This window comes from Podarcis tiliguerta (genome assembly GCF_965153285.1).
Source record: "Podarcis tiliguerta genome assembly, chromosome: 13".
In the NCBI taxonomy this organism is placed as follows: domain Eukaryota; kingdom Metazoa; phylum Chordata; class Lepidosauria; order Squamata; family Lacertidae; genus Podarcis; species Podarcis tiliguerta.
The window spans coordinates 24,203,941-24,223,875 of NC_139546.1; positions in this window are offsets into that span (position 1 = coordinate 24,203,941).

A 19,935-nucleotide genomic window follows, 5' to 3' on the forward strand; every position below is an offset into this window, starting at 1 on the left:
TTCAGTTAAGGCTGCGCCTGGCTTATGTATAATTCAGCAACGCAGCCCTGCCGCCGCAGCCAAGGGGGTTCAGTTCTCCATAGCTTTATTGTTTATTAATAGAAGCACTACACGGAATGGGGAGGGGGAGAGGCTGCCTATATTAAGCCTCGAGATTACACGCGCACAGCTACGCAACCCCAAAGGTACCCACGCTTCCTCTACACCACCCCACTGCCTGCAAGAGGTCGCGTGCCCCTTTTCGGCCCTCAGAGAAGGCCCAGCTGTTGAACATAAAGCTTGCCACCCTCAGATGGAAAGGCCGCTTTGAAGGCTGCATCTTCTCTGCAAAGGAAATTGCAGCGTTCTCTCCTTCCGCAGACGAAATTGTTGCTGCTCCCTGGGGGAAGCTGATTTGATGAGCGAGGGCGGAGCTTAGGGAGAGAAAGCAAGGAAGATGGGGGCAGGGGAGACAGGCAGCAATGGAAGTGGGTCGGAAGCCAAACTCCTCCGCGTTCACTGACAGGAACTGGGAGCCACTGGATGCAAGGACGGCTAGACGGCTGGGTATGCAAAAATGGCGCTAGCCTTAACCAATCAGCTGGTGTGATTAATCAAATGAAGCTCAAAATTATTTTGTGGGGTTGGCAGGAGTGTCATTATCAGCTTCCTGTGTTCCAATGAAAGAAGCCAAAGACTCCAGAAATTGGGATCCCTGAAGAGCCCACCATTTTGCAAGGCCCTCGTTCCCTCCTCAGAATTCCAGACAAGTTTGATCGGGGTGGGGGGCGCAAGGGGGAGAGAAAAAATGGAAAGAAGTGGATGAATTGTCTTCTAGGGTGAAACTGTTGTGATATGGCTCTCTTGTGGCCAGTGAGAACTGCAAACAACTGAAGGTGACAGCAGTCGGTTGAAATCAACATTCATGGGCCTTTTAGATGTGGGTCTTTCCACATGGCAATCTTTGATTGCTGAAGCTGTTTTGAGGCTGGCGTTGGTGGAATATGGAATTTCTGAGCATACTTAAATTGAAGCTCAAGAGTGGATATAGTATAGTGAAGGGTGGGGGACCTGTGGCCCTCCAAATGTTGACTCCGGCCCCCATCAGCCTCAGCCAACATGGCCAACTGTCCGGGATGACAAGAGCTGGAGTCTAGCCACATCTAGAGTACCACAAATTCTCCACCACTGATGTAGTGACTGGAGTACCAAACTAGTTGTGATGTAAATGAATCACCTGCATTTCCATTTCATTTTCTTTTGTATACTTAGCTGCTGAGTGTGGCTTGATTTTAATCAGGAACTGCGGGGAGCAAGGGCGGGGGCTTAACCTTTTCATCTGCCACCACAGTTGTGCTTTGCAGCTTCTGCTATTGGCCCAGATAGGAAAGCTCCCTGTGCCATCAATGGAAGATTCTTTTCCCCAGCTGATAGCAACCGGGGCATGGGATGGCGGCATTTTCTTCATAAGCACGGTCCATGTGGGAATGGTTTAAAAGCAACACGGCCACATGTCATGTCCTGACCCAGACCCTCCAGTGTCCCTATTTTCCAGGGACAGCCCCAGATTTACAGAAGCCATCACAGTTTCCAATCTGATCCCAGAATGCCTCGCTTTTCCTTAGGATGTCCCTGTTTTCATTGGAGAATGGAACATCAGATGGACGGCGTATTATTATTATTATTATTATTATTATTATTATTATTATTACAGTGGTACCTCTGGTTAAGAAGTTAATTCATTCCGGAGGTCCGTTCTTAACCTGAAACTGTTTTTAACCTGAGGTACCACTTTAGCTAATGGGGCCTCCCGCTGCCACCACACTGCCGCTGCATGATTTCTGTTCTCATCCTGAAGCAAAGTTCTTAACCTGAGGTACTATTTCTGGGTTAGTGGTGTCTGTAACCTGAAGCGTCTGTAACCGGAGGTACCACTGTATGATGATGATGATGATGATGGAATAGGGCTTCCCTATTTTCATCGGAGAAATGTTGCCGGGTATGAAATCCCTCCTCCTTTGGTGACAATTAAAGTAAGAAACAGAGCTGCAAGGGAAATGCTAAGGGCCACATCCAGTATGGTCCCAGGCACTGATGAATGGTGGCCAATGGGGCTGGTAGGGGGAAGGAGGAGGAGGAGGAGGAGGAGGATGGGAGTTTGGATTTGATATCTCACTTTATCACTACCCGAAAGAGTCTCAAAGCGGCTAACATTCTCCTTTCCCTTCCTCCCCCACAACAAACACTCTGTGAGGTGAGTGGGGCTGAGAGACTTCAGAGAAGTGTGACCGGCCCAAGGTCACCCAGCAGCTGCATGTGGAGGAGCGGAGACGCGAACCCAGTTCACCAGATTACGAGTCCACCATTCTTAACTACTACACCACACTGGCTCACTGGGAAGAAGACAGGGAGTCCCTACAGTAAGTGGAGGCAGAGCCAATGCCAGGCAGAGCCAACTGAGTCCAGCCTCATCCCCATTGTTCACTTTCCTGCATTCTAGAAGGGGCAACACTGAGACTAAGGAGGAGGAGGAAAATGACAGCCAGGGCCACCCCACCTGGACTGGATATAGTAGGGCAGGCAGGTGAGGGGTGGCTGAGGCCAGGCTAAAGTTGGTGGGGCAGTGCCCCATTCATCCAAATGGACCAGGCCTCCAGGGAGCCTAAGCTACTGAAGTGCAAATCAGGAAGTCGTCCATTTCAATGTCTCCTCCATGACAAACTCTCTCTGCTTGTCCTTAGGCAACCCATTATTCCAGCAGCTTCGCTGAGAAAGACACCTGCCTACCCATTCAGGCGGCTGTTATAAGGATTAAAATACGGCAATGCATTAAATTTTTAATATAGCATTTTACTGTTATGTTTCTTTTAAATGTGAGCCACTTTGGGAAATTAGTGTGAAAAATCAGAGTGTGAATAACCTGGGAATAAATACATAAATGAAAAGGGATCTTCCTTGCATTTCATTATTACATTTCTATTAAAGTGCTATATAAATGCTGTCATTAGTATTCCTACATGAAAGCTGGGTAGATTGATTTAAAACAAGGCAATTGAAAGCTGGCTGCCAAGTTCCTCATCATGTTAAAATTTGTATTATTATTTTTAATTGTTTAATCCAGCCTAGATGAAAAAGAAGACAGCAATAGTGTAATCCTATGCATTTCCCCCCCTCAGCAGTAAGTCTTACAGTTTTCAGTTGGTCTTATGCTTAGGTAAATGTATAGAATTGCTCTGTATATTTGATTTTTCCTTCTGACAATGAGTGGTGGCTTTGTATTATTAAGCTGTCCTCTCTATTTAAAAACAAATGTAGCTGAGGCTGCATTCACACTACAGTTTATTCCATTTCCCCAGTGTTTCCCTAACTCTTAATTTCCATAGTATAATTGAGCTTTCACATGACGTGAAAGCCACTTCTGGAAATCCAGTGGAACTTTAGCGCTTATTTCCATGTTAATTGCCTCCAGAAAAAAAATCTGCTCGCAACCCCATTAAGCCAGAAAATTGCAGGAATAAAGTGACAAAATCTGTTATTTCCTGCTGTTTTCATGGATGCATCATGGAGGAGCAGTAGTGAGCAGGGAAGTTGTTCACGGATGTGTATTCTTGTGTCACCACATTCACTGCTATGAATGAAATTTAATACAGCGTGCATACCGGTACAGTCATACCTCGGGTTACAGATGCTTCAGGTTGCGTGTTTTCGGGTTGCGCACTGTGCCAAACCTGGAAGTACTGGAATGGGTTATTTCCGGGTTTTGGTGCTTTGCGCATGCACAGAAGCACTAAATTGTGCATGCGCAGAAGTGCCAAATCGTGACCCGGGCGTGTGCAGACGCGGCGCTGCGGGTTGCGAACGTGCCTCCCGCACAGATCACGTTCGCAACCCAAGCAGCCACTGTATATTGATCAAAAAAAGGTGCAGTTGCATAACATCAGGTACTGTATTACAAATGGGAATGTTAGAAAACAGAAGTGCTAGCATTATAATCAGGAAAATGAATACAATACTTCCCATGTTAAACAGGAAGCCTCAGGAGGCTGTGAATGTCAGGGAGGAATATGGGCAATGCCAGGGTGTGGGGAGGAGGGCAAGTGCCCCCATCCAAACAAGGAGCTCACCCTGCCGCAAGTAACATACAGTGGTGCCTCGCAAGACGAAATTAATTCGTTCTGCGAGTTTTTTCGTCTTGCGAAGCACCACTGTGTATTGACGGTTTCCCATAGGAATGCATTGGCGGTTTTAAAAAAAAGGTGCAAGACGTTTTCATCTTGCGAAGCAAGCCCATAGGGAAATCCATCTTGCGAAGCAACTCAGAAAACGAAAAACTCTTTCGTCTTGCGAGTTTTTCGTCTTCCAAGGCATTCGTCTTGCGAGGTACCACTGTATACTGTTGTTGTTTTTTTACTTTCAGAGATCTTAACATGTGGGATACAACTCACTCATTTAGACATATACTTTGCCCTTATCTGTCCCTGCCTTGAAATGTTTTCCCGTGCTACTACAGGATAGGCACGGTGTGGGGTAGAGAGGATCCATATGAACCTGCCCAGACCCTGAGATCATCTTCTGAGGTCCTTCTTCGTGTGCCTCCTCCACAAGATGTCCAGAGGGTGGCAACACAAGAATAGGCCTTTTCTTCAGTGACTCCCTGTTTGTGGAGTGCTCTCCCCAGGGAGGTTTGCCTGACGCCTTCATTACGTATATTTAGGCACCGGGCAAAAATGTTCCTTTTCAACCAGGCCTTTAGTTGATTGACATCTAATGCCTTTTTAAATGTGTTGTGGGAGGGGGGTTATTGGTTTATTTTTGTTATGTAGTTGGGATTTTTTATCTTGTATATTTATGTTGTGAACTACCTTGAGATGTGTGGATGAAGGGCGGTATACAAATTTAATAAATAAGTAAATAAAGGTAAAGGGTAAAGGGACCCCTGACTATTAGGTCCAGTCGTGGCCGACTCTGGGGTTGCGGCGCTCATCTCGCTTTATTGGCCGAGGGAGCCGGCGTACAGCTTCCGGGTCATGTGGCCAGCATGACTAAGCCGCTTCTGGCGAACCAGACGTGCTTTCGAACTGCTAGGTGGGCAGGAGCAGGGACTAAGCAATGGGAGCTCACCCCGTCGCGGGGATTCGAACCACCGACCTTCTGATTGGCAAGTCCTAGGCTCTGTGGTTTAACCCACAGCGCTACCCACGTCCCAAAAATAAGTAAATAGCAACTGCTTAACCCAGAGGAAGCTGGTCCATTAGGGTCCACTAGTCTCAGTCTGACCTCACCTAATCCAGACCTGCCTATCTTCTCACTTACAACCACTCAGTGGTGAGGTGGCTCTGTCTTTCATCAGCTCTAGTGCCACCTACTGTTGGCCTCCTGGCCTTCTGCCCTATGGGCGGTAGATGCCACTGGCTTAACAGTTCTGCTTTTCAAAATCTGTTCCCTTCCAACTTCTTTTCCTCTTCTGATGAAAAAAAGATGATGTAATTATCTGCATCTTTTTCTCTCAAGTAGGAAAGTGTGCTGGTCCTCGGAGGATTGCCCATGAACTTTATCTTCTGACCGTAGCATCAATAAGGCGGAAAGGTTATGCATTGCCAAAAAGTAGATTCTGATCTGAAGGGAAGGGTCCCATCAGGCTTCATGTGAGTGGCAGAATCGTGCAGTCTGCATGTCTGCGATAACACTGCTATGTTATGCTCTGCACTTAAATATATATATCCAAAGTTCTGCAGAAAGAACAGCTGACCCGTAGATATTATGCAAATCATGCACATTTGCATATACTTGCTTATTTTGCATATAATCCATTCTGCTTCTGTGAGTCATGAGAAGAGGCACTGAAGCCTTGCCTGCCTCACGTCCACCAAACTGTCTGCTGAGATTTTAGATGTACTGAGCTGCTTTCACCACATGGTTCCCCCCACACACCCACACTCATCCTCCTATCTTGACAGCTGGAAAGGCTAGAAAAATTGCTCTCTTTTTTTAAAAAGTACCTTGAAATTCTCTGGATGTTGAATTCTGCACTTGCTAAAAATGGCTGCCTTTGAGTTGCAGGATCGCAGGATCCTCACAGCTCCAGGCCTGTGAGCCCAGCCAGAGGCAAAAGATGCTGCGATTGACTTTACCTAACTGGCTCATCCAAATGGAAAAAAACAAGGCGTGTGTGCATCCACTATGGGTGTGGCAGATATGGCATGCAAACCTCTGGGCCAGTGGAGACTGGTCCAATATGGCAAATGGACCAACCAACCACTTACCTGCTTTCTTACTTGTATCCAGCCTGGCAGAGCGGGGTGAGTGGTGAGATGGCCCTGGCTGTCACCTTTCTCCTCATAGAGCTTAGTTTAGTGCCTGCAGAACGCAGCAGGGAGGAGGGTGGAGACCCAACTAGAATTAGTTGGTTTCACCTGTTGCTGTCTGGCTCCATGCATCTTGGTGCCTGGTCGTCGTTTTACAAATGTCAACTCCCTTTCCACACTTCCAGGAAACGCAGGAAATGCACACCTGAACACCTGCAATGCAAGACTCTGGTGCTCTCTGAGACAACCTGCTTCCCTGTTTCTCCTGATTTGTTTGCACAAAGTCTGCACTGGATGGTTACGTTGGCTATTTGCTGAGCGCACGTTCTGATTTGTTTGCATGTTGCATCAAGCCAACATTATCCCACACTTTTCAGTTGCCTTTTCCTGCAGCTTACAGCAAAACACAGTTTTTTTAGCTGGTAGCAGGTTTGTTGCACAAGGTCTTCCAAACCACTTTAATTGTACCAGAATGTGAAACCATAGCCCCCCCCCCGCCCCACACAGAGCTAAAATCCCTGGACCCCTTAAGAAACTACAGTTCCCACTTCCAGTGAATATAAGAGCAGAGAGGCTGGAGGCACAGCATGATAAAGTTAGAAGCCAGGAAGACTCCGTGGTTCCCATAGGAGACAGCTCCTAGGGGCCAAGCTCCCTTTGCTCGCCCCCAATAAAATATTCAATGGGGCCGTGCCCCCACAAAGGTGATAGCCATTGATATTCAAATCGTGTACGTACTCCGCTTCCTGTGATCGATTCTGCAGGGTGGGGCTTACCTGCCCCCTCCACCAAATATTTTATTCAAGTTGGCACCCCTGCTGGTTCCTTTGAAATCTAAACTGGGACAGGATACAAGGCGTGGGGGGGGGGGGGGAGGCCGACTGGAGCGGGAACGGGAGGCGGGATGGATGTAGAGGGGGGAATCGGCGTGGCAAGGATGTGCGCGCCTGCCTTGTCATCTCAGTTCCGAGAAGAACCAAACGAAGAGAGAGAGAGAGAGAGAGAGAGAGAGAGAGAGAGAGACCGTCTGAATTCTCTTGATCAGATTCGGGGGTGCTATAACGCAGTCGCCTGACCCAATTATCAGAATGCACTCCCCCACTCCCCCGCCCTAAGTTAGGAGCGAGCGCCTTGAAGCTTCAAAGCGCTTTGTAGCTGCGCAAAAGCGCAGCTTGCGCCCCGGAAGAAAGGAAGACGCCATCAAAAAGATCCCGCGCCTGGCGAGGCTTTCATCTTCCAGACACGCAGACGCACACGCCAGCTGTCGCATCTCCAGCTCCTCTGTGTGTGTGTGTGTGATTGTGTGACACATAATGAGCCGTGCCTCCACTAGCCATTTATTTATTGCGCGCCCCTGCGCCGGAGTTGGCGAGGGTGGGTGTTTCAGGTCAGGGAAGTTCAGGCCCAGCCGTGGGAGGCCGGGCGCGTCTTTCACGGGGCCATCCGTGAGCGGGCAGGGGGGAGCGTTCAAAGGCGAGGCGAGCACCAGGAAAAGAGCATTTTTGCCTTTGCAAAAGATAAGATTTGCACGCGAGAGCGCTGGGAGGGAAAGCGATGGAACGGCTCATGCGGCAACGGCGGAGATAAATATTATCTTGTCAAGTCCAAGACTTAGGCGTGTGAGCCAGGGCGGGGACGGATGCACAGATGTTTTTGATTCCTTTGGCGTCACCGAGACGTGGGTGTAAAAAACAAAAAAACCAGGAATCCAGAGCCAGGAGGGACCTGGGGCTGGAAGGACGAGCCTGACCTTAAGCAACTGCCTGGGATCGCATTCCACTTCACGCAGACTGGACGGGGGGGGGGGGGATCGAGGAAGGCGCTCTCCCGCCTCCTTTCCTCGTTCTTCTGACACTGATATCCTGCGAGAGACACGAAGGCTGTCAGAAAAGAAGAGGGAGCGTTGCTCCCGGCGTGCAGACTCGCTCCAGTTTTGGCTCCGGGGGTAAAACAGGTCGGGCAGGGCTTTGCATTGTTTCAGGAACCTGCCCAACCTGCTCGACAGCGGTACAAAAGACGCGCGTGCGCGCGCTCCAGAAAAGTCAAGCTCCCTCGAACCACTTTTCAGTTCCCTTAAAAACGATTGTTGTCAGCCTCGACGTGCGGTCTCAGTCCCATAAACTGCTAGTTATAGATTCAGCCGTTTCTGAAAGCCTCAACACCATACGTCTAAAGCACCTTGCTTCCCCAAATAAGGAATTTAAGGGAACAATTCTGATTTTTCGGCTGCATACGCTTTACCCTTGACTCCGACTCTCGTGTGCTCCCACTGTTTGAAGCTGAGTGCACATGACATTAGCCACAATCCATATGCATCCTGTAGCTTCTTGAGAAATGCTGCTCTTTGAGGCATTTCCCCGCAAACCTACTTCTGTCCAATTTGAAAATCTAAGCCACATTTGGTTTACAGAGGTGCGCACATTTGAGACAGTCATTGCGCATGCGCAGATGACAGCTTTGTTGAATAGGAGTTTGGGTGGGTGGAGACATCCTCAACCCACTCTCTGGTGTGTTGTTGTTCAGTCGTTTAGTTGTGTCTGACTCTTCGTGACCCCATGGACCAGAGCACGCCAGGCACTCCTGTCTTCCACTGCCTCCCGCAGTTTGGTCAAACTCATGCTGGTAGCTTCGAGAACACTGTCCAACCATCTCATTCTCTGTCATCCCCTTCTCCTTGTGCCCTCAATCTTTCCCAACATCAGGGTCTTTTCCAGGGAATCTTCTCTTCTCATGAGGTGGCCAAAGTATTGGAGCCTCAGCTTCACAATCTGTCCTTCCAGTGAGCACTCAGGGCTGATTTCCTTCAGAATGGATAGGTTTGATCTTCTTGCAGTCCATGGGACTCCCAAGAGTCTCCTCCAGCACCATAATTCAAAAGCATCAATTCTTTGGTGATCAGCCTTCTTTATGGTCCAGCTTTCACTTCCATACATCACTACTGGGAAAACCATAGCTTTAACTATACGGACCTTTGTTGGCAAGGTGATATCTCCCTTTTTAAGATGCTGTCTACTCTGGTGTGTACAGCGATGTTAAAAAGTGGCATGAAACAAACAGAAGCCGCTAATGTGCCCACTGCCTGTGTGTTATGGACTAGTTGGACGCAGAGAAATGGTGGGAGGCACCAGCTGGGGATCAACCAAGAGAAGAAGACTCAGAGCCCAGGGAGTCGTGGTGGGAAGACATGAGTGGTCAGAGGGAGAAGAGGGAAGCTGAAGAGGTAACAGGGCTTAGTGAGCTGGGAGAGCCTGTGGCAGAGAGAAGTCCAGAATCAGGGGCAGAAGCAGAGGCTGAAGAGCAGCAGGGTCAAGAGGCAGAGGTGAGTCAGGTTGCTGAAGAATCACAGCTGTCTCCTCCTGCAACAAGCTTTTCTCTCCCCTGATCTCCCAGAACCAGAAGAGGTATGAAAAGGGCGGAGAGATCAGTGATGTGCAGACCTCACCTCTGATTGCTTGGAGAAAGCCATGGAGAGGAGGAGACTTAGGCAGCTGTGGGGAGGTGGGGACCGCCAATCTCAGCAACTGCTTCACGGGGCAAGACCTGCTGGAGATGAGTGTCTGTGCTCATTAGGGTACGGACACGGGTGGCGCTGTGGTCTAAACCACTGAGCCTCTTGGGCTTGTTGATCAGAAGGTCAGTCAGCTCATTAGGCCTGACACTTCTATGCCAATTGTGTTTTTGGTAATAAAGAGGTAACTCCAACTTGCAGGGTGTGATTTACTGCTGGTTCGCTTCTGGTACTAGGTGTGGTGGGGAGGAGGCAGGGAAGAGGATGCCAGCTCCAGCAAGCCCTGTTTCTTAGCAGTGGTCTGTTTCTTAGAAGCTTTGGGATCCAACAGAGATTTGCAGCCTTCAGATCGAAAAGCCTAGCCCTCATCCCCAGACAGCTCTGTGTGGGATGTGCTGTGATTCCACAGCAAACAAAAATGCCCTCTGCATGTGCTCAGAAGAGTTACCGTCCACACCATTAGGTCACCTGTTTGTGGGCTTGGAAACAATTTATGAGCGTTGGCTGCAGTGAGCAATAGTTCCGGATCCTTTCATGCCAGCCTACCAAAAATTAACAACTGTGACGGCACAACGTATATAAAGCCTGGAGCTGACCCATCCCCCCTCCTTGCCTCTCTGCCTGCCCCTGAGATAGGCCCCTGCCCCTCCTTGTTCCATGCCCAGAGGGGGAACGCACTGACTCAACCTTCTGGTTTCAATGCTCAAAGCCAGCACCCAAAAATGCCAAGTTCAGCAAAGCAGGAGGAAGGCCATGGTGAGGCTGGGCCAGGGTGTGGGCACCGGCGAGCTTGGGAAAGGCCTCATTCGTTTCTGCACAGGAGCTGGCTCATCGAGAGCAGAAACAGGCTTGGCACCGCCTTTGCCTGGGGAAGTTGGCACCCTTGGCATAGAAACAGGCAGACTGTTCCCACCGGTGTTTCACTGCCAGTTGGCCCATCACACACACACACACTCCTCCTTGCCTGATTGGCACACACAAAAACAAGGCCTTATCATAAGCTGCATCCTTAGTTTCCTCTCTTCCTACAGAGCCCAGAGGAGAAAAAAGCTAGGAGAATTCCCATCGCCAGTTTCCAAAATTGGGTTACCACTGTTCTGAGGGGCAGAGAGAGAGGTGTGAGCATCCAACCACAGCAGGAATCAAAAAGTCATCTTCCTCAATCTAAGCATCTCCACAGCCCAGATAGTCACGTTCTTGTGGCGAGTGCTGCAATTGATGATGTAGAACAGAAAAAGAGAGATGGGGAGCGCCAAATGTTAGCATTGCCACTGTTTCCCCCCACCCCCCCCCATGGGACCACCTCCACTGAGTGAGGAAAATGCACTCTGCAACTACTCAGAGGCACTCTCTCTGTTATTTATGCTGCAATCCTGTACCCACTTCCCTGGGAGTAAACAAACTAAATGGGGAGTTGCTGCTTCTGTGTAGACGTTTACAGAATTTCCTATGGGCTTTGCTTATGGGCTAAGGTGCTGGGACTTATCGCTTGCACCCAACCTGTCAGGGCTGGAGCCAGACACAGGTTGGCAAGAAAAGAAGGAGCTGTCTAATGCCAGTGAAGTTCAAGGAAATGAAACAAACTCGGCCTCGTGGTCTCAGCAACCCTTCCCAGAAGGTCTTGCTGCTATGGGGCAGTTGCCAGGACTAAAGGTCCCTGACCTCCACTGTCTCTAAAGCTCCTCCTCTCCCGGATGTTTCCCAAGCAGTTTCAAACCGTGTCTGCGCACCTCTGGCCTCTGTTACACTAGTCTTATTACTCTGCAAGTTATTGGAGATCAGGCAGGAGGAGAGCCTGTCGCAGCAGGAGACTTCCTGGATTATTCAACAGTATATTGACCCCCCTCGTCTGCTTCAGCCTCAGCGTCTGAACTGTTCCCTGTCACTGGCTCTTCTTGCTCACTAAACCCTGCTGCCCCTTCAGCATCCAACTCCTCCTCCCAATCTTCTCATTTTGACCTCTCCTCAGTGTCCCACCACCAATCCCCTGGCTCTGAGCCTTCCTCCTCTGGGTTTTCCCTTGCTGGTTCCCCAGCTTGTGCCTCCCACCACTCCTCTTCATCCAGCCAGCCCCTGACACAAACTGGCAGCTGCATACTCCATACTAGACTCCTTTACCCCTCATCTCCTACAAATGATTTTTTGTGGGAGATGGGTTAACAGACTGTGTTCATCATGAGGAAAAGGCAGTCCATACATGCCCAGCAGCTTTTGCTTTCAAGATAACTGGTCCCGCTCCAGGGCTGTCATGTTTCTCCCAGCCTCGTAGTTCCTGTGCATGTTTTACTTGAGAGCGAGTCCTTCTGCGGTCCCAAGGCGAGGCCCGGCTCAAACGAAACCCTAATCACAGGCCTGAACAGGCTACCTGGGGTAGCCTTCTGGGAAAGAACGTAAGTGCGCTGCTGTTAACCTAGAGAGACAACACACACCTTACAATTCCCCATTCCTTAGAAATTACTCTCATGGCCAAGTGACATCTGCTGCGCTCTCTCTGTGTGTTGCCTTCTCCTAGATGCAGAATGGGAGGACATAGTCATGCTCATTAAGAATTAAAAAATAGAAGCCCCGTTTTCTCTGCCAAGCCTGCTGCAACATGCAAGAGAGGTTTAAAGCCATGCGTGGAATTGCAGCTGAAGGCTGGAAAATAGCAAGTCTGCTGTCCTCCTGGCTACAAAAAGAAAGCATTGGTAGGAGAAGCCTGGTTGGTTCTCACCTCTGTGTTGATTCCAGAGTAGGGGTCAGTAAGGTTTATCTTGCCTGGGCTGGATTGGTCCATGGAGGTGCCTCCATGGGCTGGATCGCGCGTGTGTGCGCACGTGCACCTGTGATTTTTGGCATCTGTGCAGACGCAATTTCTGGTGCCACGGAAGTGAGTCCCTGTGCCGCCCTGCACTGGTTTAGTGCAGTGTGCAAGCGGGTGGCTCGGTTCACGGGGCCGGTCCTTCACTGGCCACTTCCGACCCATGGGCCTTAGGTTGGTGACCCCTGCTCCAGAGCCTACCACAATTGTGTCTTGGGGGTAGATTTATTTCTATACTAGCCTTGTGTTGCTTGTGAATTCTAAGAAAGAAGGAAAGAAAGAGAGAGAGAGAGAGAGAGAGAGAGAAAGAAAGAAAGAAAGAAAGAAAGATCTTATCCAAAATTTCATTGAGTTATATCCACACAAAGATGGAAACCTGTTCCTGGATGTCAGGAGCCACCACGCAAAATTTGGTGAAGGTTTACAAGAGGTTTACAAAAGCACAGCAAAGAGACTTTTTAAAAATTTAAAACGTACTGGGCGATATCCGATTAAATAGATCTTCTTATGCAAAGACTTTGGGCTGTGCAAAGGACTTTACCGTCTCGTTCCCTGTGCACCCCCACACCCATTCCTTCTAAATCTTTTTTTTTTTGGGGGGGGGGGGTTCCTCCCAGCCTTTGGAGCAGATATGGGGAGGCTGCGTGAGGCACACGGGGAGAGGAAGGGGAAGCCGTATTGCCCAAGTAGAAATCCTTGCGCTGGTAGATCTGGTAGAATGCTGCTCCCAGCACGTTTGAACAAATTTAGGTACCACTTCATCATAAAAGATAATTAATGAAGTGGTGAATGACAAGGAAGGATAAAAGGCCTAGCGGAACTTGCTGCTTAGAGGGGGGCAAATACAAAGGGTCACGGACTTCCTGCACCTTTGGCAGTGAAGGAGGCATTTTCGGCAAGAATGGCTCCTCTTTCATTCCTCCATAATTAGTTTTGCACCCAACAACATCCTTTCCTGCACCCTTCTGGCCTCTGCCTTTAGCCAACCTGCTGCTGCTTTGGTTCCATTAATTCCAATAAATTAGTAAATTGTTCTTTTTGAGAATACCAGAAGTCTCAGTCTCTCCCTCTCTCTCTCTCTGTGCAAAGACTGTCCAAGAAGCTCATCATATTGTCGAACAAAGGAGGAAGCGGAACAGTATCTTAAGTGGAGCACGTTCACAATCGAAAGATGTGGCAGTAGCCACTCGATCGCATGCCTTTAAAAAGAAAAGGGGGAGGGGAGTATTGGGCAAAGCTCAGGAAGAACATCCGTTTCCTCTAATAGTGAACTAAAGCGGTGAGTGCTGATGGGAATGGAACCAGCACAAGGCTGATGAGAAACAAGAGTATTAGCAGGTGGTGTGTGTGTGTCTGTGGACTGCTGGATCTGTAAGTGCTTTTTCAAAACACACACACACGGGGGGGGGGGGCTAAGGTGTGGCACCTCCCTTGAAGCCCAATGAAAACTGAGCATACTTGGTAGATGTTGAGAGTCAGCTGGAAAGAAGAATGGAAAACCTGAGGGTGGGGGAGCCCTAATGGAGCTGTGCATGGCTTGCAATAATGCTAGTACTGTACATAGCAAGCTGGAAAGCTGAACACACTGCAACATTTTGTCGCAGGTTCAGTTACATAATGAGTAGTATACCTGTATACCTAAAGAAGCGTCTCCACCCCCATCATCCAGCCCGGACACTGAGGTCCAGTGCCGAGGGCCTTCTGGCAGTTCCCTCGCTGCGAGAAGTGAGGGAACCAGGGAACCAGGCAGAGGGTCTTCTTGGTAGTGGCGCCCGCCCTGTGGAACGCCCTCCCATCAGGTGTCAAGGCAATAAACTACTATTTTACTTTTAAAAGGCAACTGAAGGCGGCCCTGTTTAGGGAAGTTTTTAATGTCTGATGCTGTATTGTTTTTAAGAATTCAGTTGGAAGCCGCCCAGAGTGGCTGGGGAAACCCAGCCAGATGGGAGGGGTATAAATAACAAATTATTATTAGTATTATAGTATCTGAATGGAATCTTTGTGTACACCTCTTTGAAGAAATGAGAGAGAGAGAGAGAGAGGAAGTTGTCATCTTGATGGCCTTATTTTGAGCACCCAGCAGCTCACAAATGACAGAGGGTGAACTAATTTAGGGGTGTGGAACCTGTAGCCCTTGGCCTAATGTCATGCAGGTGGCAAGGAGAGCTGAGGAAAAGTGGGCGGCCCTCCTCCTTGGGGCAGGTGCCCCTCCCTCCACTGGCATGTGGCTCCAGACAAATTGCATCGCTAAGAGAATGAGGTCCTTGGCAAAACAAAGAAACAAAATGTGTGTGTGTGTGTGTGTGTGTGTGTGTGTGTGAGCGCACATGCACAAATGCACACTCACCAGGTTCCCCACCCCTGGAGCAGAATCGTAAAATTGTAGCGTTGGAATGGACTCCAAGAATCATCTAGTCCAACTTTTATATTCTGATTTTGTCCTGTGAACTGCCCTGAGACCTTCAGGTACAGGGCGGTACATAAATTCAATTAAAACAACAACAACAACTCCCTGCAGCTAACAGAATCTGAAATATACTCGGAGTGGAGAGTGGATTTCATGCTCTTTATTCAGCTCATAGTGGTGAGGAGGAATGGAAGTTCCCCCAGAATGTCTGCTTTATATGCATTATTTACACAATGTGCCCCACGTGATTGGCTAATAATGGGATTCTCCTGTAGGCCAATCAGGTCGGGGATTCACTTCCACCTGGAGCTGGATTGGGTGGCTCCTGTGGACCAATCAGATTGCTGCATTCTGGGTCCTATTGTCCTAGGACCAATCAGACTGCTGCATTCTGAATCCTATTATTCTAGGACCAATCAGACTGCTCCATTTTGGATCCTATTCAACTCAGTACATAACAGAATCAGTAGATGGTCTGATTCAGCAAGAAAGCAGAAAAGTATTCTCAAAATCCCCCCACCCCCTTTTATTATTGAGTGGGCACCCAAATCTTTTTTAGGGGGGTTGGGATTTGAGGACACTCTCTCTTGTTTTCTTGCAACCAGTCCCTTCCCTTCCTAGTTTTGGCTTCTGATGCAGCAAGGCAATTCTTATATTTTTATGTGTACCAGATACAGCTTTCGCGTAAGCGCTGGGCTTCCTTTTCCTTTTTTTAAGAGCAAGCTGAGGTTTCTGCAGAATGCTGTAAGGATATAAAGGGAGACTGGTCAGGTCAGGTTAAAAGTTCTACCTAATCCAGCATCCTTTTCTCACAGTGGCCAAACAGAAGCCCAAAAGCAAGGCCTGAAATTCCTTTGGTTCTGCAGAACCGCAACATAAAACAGAGCATACTGTGGTCCTGTAGGATTGAGACTGAGGATCAAATCCCTGCTCAGCCACTCTTCTCTTAGCTTCCTCCCTGAAAAATGAGAACAGCAACAATGCAAGTGTCCAAAATCACTGGGAATAAAAACAAAGCTATCTGTCAATCATTTTTACCTGTTAAAATGATGTAAAAGTAAGGTAAAGGTACCCCTGACCGTTACGTCCAGTCACAGACAACTCTGAGGTTGCGGTGCTCATCTCACTCTATAGGCTGAGGGAGCCGGCGTTTGTCCACAGACAGCTTCTGGGTCACGTGGCCAGCCTGACTAAGCCGCTTCTGGCAAAAGCAGAGCAGCACTCGGAAACGCCGTTTACCTTCCTGCCAGAGCGGTACCTATTTATCTACTTGCACTTAGTGTGCTTTCAAACGGCTAGGTGGGCAGGAGCTGGTACAGAACAACGGGAGCTCACCCTGTTGCAGGGATTCGAACTGCCGACCTTCTGATCGGCAAGCCCTAGGCTCTGTGGTTTAGACCACAGCACCACCCGCATCCCTTTTGATGTAAAAGTAAAACACCACAAAAGTCAATACACACTCAACAGCCAGCGGTATACGATGTCCATTGCTACCACTGCAGAAAATCAACGCAAGGAAACATCACCAGGGCATGATGTGGTTTATGGTCTTTGTCTTAGGTAGCATAAAAAAGGATTAGATAACTCTGCATTAGATTGGGCTAATCAACAGATTTTGGCTATGGAGCATCTAGATGCAGGGGCAGTCTAGCCCTGGATACGAGATGCTGGGGTCAAAGAACAAGTTGCCTTCATGAGCTGCTTGTTGCAATCTTCCTAAAAGCATCCAGCGGAGCTTATAGAAATGGGATCTTGGTCTGATCCAGCACTGCAGTTCTGCTGGCACATGCATGCAAAAATTTCACGTGTAGTTTTTATTAAGAAAATGTGCCGCCCTTGATTCTGTATTCGCCATCCCTAATAAGAAATCTTCTCTTATCCACAAAATAATGAAAAGGAGCAGGACGAAGAAAGAAACCCACCCAACACTATTTTCGTCCCATGGGGTGCAAGTACAGAGAGGCATTTAAATTGCCTTAAATTGCTGCGCTCAGCAACGTTGAGTGTGTACCCAATGGCAACAGTGGTTGGATGGGGAGACCTACCCCCTTTTTCTCCACTCCACAGCAAATATTTGGGATAAGGGTCTGTTTAGTCCAGACAGACCCCGGCGACACTCACGAAGCCAAGGACAGGATCCTTGCTTTGGCAGTATCAAAACACCGACGCAGAAAATTCCTTTTCCCTCGGTTTCCAGCAAAGGAGCTACTGCCAGGGCAACAGAGAGCAGCCCGCCCCCTCGCACGAGAAAGAAAAACGCCGTCAAAATCTTTGCTGTATTATGTGTATGTCAAAACATAACCCTTTGCAGGTCAACGACGCTTCGCGGTATCTAAACCGATTTCCCAACTGGGGAGAAAACACAGAATTAAATTTCTGCTCACTATAAACATCATCGCTTCATCCAGTGCCCTCTTGCATTATTATTATTATTATTGAATCTGTTGTGCTGCCACAGAGCCGCTGAATTTGGCCTGCTGGTGTATTGCAGGCTGGCTTTTCATCCGTGCCGGGGCTCAGCCTTGGAACCTGTTTTCCGTACCCGGGACATCTGACACGAGTCAAAGAAGTGGGATTATAGTGGAGACGAGGGTATCCACAAGCACGGGCAGGGTGCTTTGTTCTCAGTGGTGAGTCATCACAGCACACATTCTCTCCCCCACCCCCACCTATTTAGGAGAGACTTTCAGGGCAGAAACGGTGGTTTTTCGGCAGGTTCCTCTCTTTCAGGCTGCAGTTCAAGCAGTAGTGTAGCTTGGAAGGTGCTTGGGGGTGTGCCATGGCCCCGGGCGCAGAATTCTGAGGGGGCACAACAAGGTGTCCCAAAGCAAGCGCTGGCTTCCATGGGGATCCCTGCCCCACCCAGCAGAAGTGGGGCTCAGGCTCACAGTGAGCAGGCACAGATGGAGGGAGGCGGGTAGGCAAAGGAATGACTACGGGCACTCTTCTCCATGGGCACTGAGGGGATTCACCTGCCAAGGGTCACATCAGCTGGCCAGGCCCCTCCCCCTTTGCGGGAACACGGTGTAGTGCAGCTCAGCACAGTCTTGCTTGGCTCTGTGTGTGTGTGTGTGTGTGTGTGTGTATGTGTGGTCTGGTGGTGTCAGCAGCTTGCCCACCCTGGGTGCCAGCAACCCACGCTACACCACTGAATCCAATGAACAATTGATTGGAAGTAAGTGGCAGTGAATTCAGTACCTCCGAGTAGACAGGCATATGATTTCACTGTTAGTCATCTACAGGAGCGAGCCGATTTAATGGAGGGAATGGCTCTTCTACCTTTCGCAGTGGTGCTGGAGAGAGAATTTGGGCAGCTGTAACTCTTCATCTCCACAGGAAGGAAAACCCAGCATCTGCTGAAATAATGATTCAGAGAATAAGGGAGATAATCAAGGAAGGTTGCCACCCAGACAGCAATTGGTCTGGTCTGACCGGAATTTTATTTTTTATCTTCTGGGCCTGTTGCCAAAACCGGAGGATGAGCAATGTTAAGATGATGAAGAAGAAAAAGCCAGCTGAGTCTGTCGCTGCCGTCACAGCATGGGCACCTGTATGCTAAGGTGTTGCACTGGAGCGATGGGCTGCATTTGCGTTGGAGTCGCCGGGTGTCACCCCATCCCAGGTCGCCCAAAGGCAGCAGAGCATTGATTGACACAACTGGAGGCATGTAGGCTGGAGAAGAGGGAGGGTGCTAAATCCCACGACACAGAAGAGCCACGTCGGATCCAGCAAGGGCCATTCCATCATCACAAAGAAAAGATGATCTGCACATGCTCAGAGGCACTTGGCTTGTGGGACACACACACGTTTCCTCTTTTCTTGCTGGCACTCTGCACATGCTAGGAGGCACACAGCCCTAGGTGTCAAGCCTACTAATTAAGGGCATGTTGCCTTTGGTATGTTCCAGATACTGCTGGCTCCCATTGTCAAAGGCAACACTGGCTTCTGGGAATTGCAAGTGGAGAGGGCTGGTGCGCTCATGCCTTGCTTATGGGCCTCCCACAGGCATCTGTTTGGCCACTGTGAAAACAGGATGCTGCCTTGGGCTTGCCCCAGCAGGGCTTGTGCATTCCAGACCCACCCCAAGTGTCCCTATTTTCCAGGGACAGTCTCAGACTTACAGAAGCTGTCCCAGTTTCTGATTTGATCCCAGAATGACCAGCTTTTCCTTAGGCCATTCCTATTTTCACTGGAGAAACGTTGGAGCCCCCCAAGCCAAGGAGATATAAGTAACTCTACAACTTTTAGAAGGCACCTGAAGGCAGCCCTGTATGGGGAAGTTTTGTTTATTTATTTTTTTAAGTTTTATTATATTTCTATACGGTGCTTTTTTTACCTAAAAAAATGTTTAGGGGTACAGTACTCTCATTTTGACTCAAGAAAGTCACCATTTCATAGTTCAAATCAGGAAAAATAAATCGGGGAAAATAAAAAGTAAATGGACAAAAGGACAAATATTCACAAAATGTTTAGGGGCATGCATATCCCCTGCATCCCCCCAGAAAAAAGCACTGTTTCTATATATGTTGGATGCTGCCCAGAGTGGCTGCGGCAACCCACTCAGATAGGCGGGGTATAAATATTATTATTAGTAGTAGTAGTATGGAATAGAACTCCCCTATTTTCATTGGAGAAATGTTGGAGGGTATGGGATCCCTGACTGCCTTTGCAGCCTGAAGATCAGGGGTCACCAAACCTTTTCAGCAGGGAGCCTGTCCCTCATACCTTGTGGGGGCCTGGACTATATATATATATATATATATATTGGGGGGGATGAACGAATTCCTATGCCCCAGAAATAACCCAGATATGCATTTTAAATAAAAGCACACATTCTACTCATGTAAAAACACCCTGATTCCCGGACCATCTGTAGGATGGATTGAGAAGGCGATTGGGCCGGATCTGGCCCCCGGGCCTTGGCTTGCCTACCCAT